The sequence below is a fragment of the Petromyzon marinus genome, unplaced genomic scaffold, assembly GCF_048934315.1.
Source record: "Petromyzon marinus isolate PM22_M1 ecotype Great Lakes invasive population unplaced genomic scaffold, UKy_Petmar_22M1.pri1.0 PM_G_Scaffold_93, whole genome shotgun sequence".
In the NCBI taxonomy this organism is placed as follows: Eukaryota; Metazoa; Chordata; class Hyperoartia; order Petromyzontiformes; family Petromyzontidae; genus Petromyzon; species Petromyzon marinus.
In genome coordinates, this window is record NW_027423050.1 from 722,501 (window position 1) to 725,000 (window position 2,500).

The window sequence follows — 2,500 nt, forward strand, 5'->3', positions numbered from 1 at the left end:
GTGCGAGGAATCGGCCACAACCTTCCTCGCTCGCCTCATGCTCCTTGTCGTGTGCAGGTCCTCGAGGGTTGGTAGATTGCAGGCAATTACCTTCTCAGCAGTGTGCATGATACGCTGCAGTCTGCTCTTGTCCTTGGCAGTGGCAGCAGCGTACCAGACGGTTATGGAGGAGGTGAGGATGGATTCAATGATCGCTGTATAGAATTGCACCATCATTGTCTTTGGCAGGTTGCATTTCTTCAGCTGCCGTCGAAAGTACATCCTCTGTTGAGCTCTCTTGGCGAGGGAGCTGATGTTCAGTTCCCACTTGAGGTCCCGGCAGAGAATAGTGCCCAGGAAGCGGAAGGACTCCACAATTTTGACTGCGGAGTCTAACAGGGTGATGGCGGTGAGTGGGGCTGTTTTCTTCCTGAAGTCCACAACCATCTCAACTGTCCTTAGAGCATTTAGCTCTAAGTTGTTCTGGCTACACCAGGTCACCAGGTTGTCAGCTTCCCACCTATAGTCAGACTCATCCCCACCAGAGATCAGCCCAATGAGGGTGGTGTCGGTCCGAGCAAACTTCAAGAGTTTGACGGACAGATGATTGGAGGCGCAGCTGTTGGTATACAGGGAGAAGAGCAGTGGGCAAAGGACGCAGCCCTGAGGAGTTCCCGTGCTTGATGGACCTGGAGTCAGAGACTTCTGTTCCCGGCTTAACGCACTGCTTCCTGTCAGAGAGGAAGTCTGTGATCCACCTGCAGGTGGAGTAGGGCACGTTCAGCTGGAAGAGCTTGTCCTGAAGCAGGGCAGGGATGATGGTGTTGAAGGCAGAGCTGAAGTCCACCAAACAGGATCCTGGCGTAGGATGCTGGGGCGTCCACATGCTGTAGGGTGAAGTGGAGGGCCATGTTAACTGCGTCGTCCACAGACCGTTGGCTCTGTAGGCAAACTGAAGGGGGTCCAGGAGAGGGTCTGTGATGGCTTTGAGGTGTGCCAGGAGCAGGCGCTCAAAAGACTTCATTACCACAGATGTAAGGGCGACCGGTCTGTAATCATTTAGTCCTGTTGGCCTTAGCTTTTTGGGCACAGCGATGATGGTGGAGGACTTGAGACAGGCTGGTACATGGCATGTCTCCAGGGAGGTGTTAAAGATGTTGGTGAACACCGGAGACAGCTGGCCAGCGCAGTGCCTGAGGGTGGCTGGAGAGACAGAGTCCGGCCCGGCTGCTTTGCGTGGATTCTGCCTCTTGAAAAAGCCCATTAACTTCTCCCTCCTGAAAGGAGAGAGTCGTTTCTGTAGTATTGGTGGGGGATGGGGCCTCTTGGGTGGGAAGGGGTGTTTCAGGACAGTCCAATTGTCTTTAAAATCTACGGTAGAACTCGTTCAGGTCGTTGGCTAGGCGGGAGTCGTTAGTGGTGTGGGGCGCTCTGGGTTTGTAGTTGGTGATGTGCCTGAGCCCTTTGGCAGACAGAAGCAGCGTCGTTAGTAGAGAACTGGTGTTTTAGTGTCTCTGAGTACAGTCGTTTAGCCTCTCTCACCGCTTTGCTAAACCTGTTCTTCGACTCCTTGAATCTGTCTCTATCCCCACTCCTAAACGCTTCCTCCTTCTCCAACCTCAACCTTTTGAGCTTTGCTGAGAACCAGGGCTTGTTGTTGTTAAAGTTCACCCTGGTAAGTGTTGGGATACAGCAGTCCTCACAGAAGCTGATGTACACAGCCTCTGTGAGTTCATCCAGACTATTGGTAGCAGTCGTGAACATATCCCAGTCAGTACAGTCTAAGCACGCCCGCAAATCTTCCACAGCCTCACTGGTCCACTGTTTAGATGTCCTCACAGCAGGTTTACAGAGTTTTAGTTGCTGCCTGTATGCACGAATCAGGTGGACCAAGGGAGTTCTGTGCGAGCCGAACAGCCCCGTGACCCACAAGAGAAACATCCCCGCCAAATTCGAGCGTTTGACGGGGTCTATCCGTGAAAAAATATTCACGTTTTTGAGTGCACATGCATTTCTGCTGCAAATGCCTCTGGAAGTTTCATGCCGTTCGTATGCCAATTGTGGCAACACGAAAATGACCCGTTTTCCCATTCCGAGGGATTTCTGTGCGACCCTAACAGCCCGTGAGCCACAAGAGACACATCCCCGCCAATTTCTAGCGTTTCACGGGGTCTATCCGTGAAAAATATAGACGTTTTTGAGTGCACATGCATTTTCTGCTGCAGATGCCTCTGGAAGTTTCATGCCGTTCGTACGCAATGTGGCAACACGAAAATGACCCCTTTTCCCATTCCGAGGGATTTCTGTGCGACCCTAACTAACAGCGCCCGTGAGCCACAAGAGAGACATCCCCGCCAATTTATAGCGTTTCACGGGGTCTATCCCGTGAAAAATATAGACGTTTTTGAGTGCACATGCATTCCTGCTGCAAATGCCTCTGGAAGTTTCATGCCGTTCCTATGCAATGTGGCCACACAAAAATGACCCGTTTTCCCATTCCGAGGCATTTCTGTGCGACCCT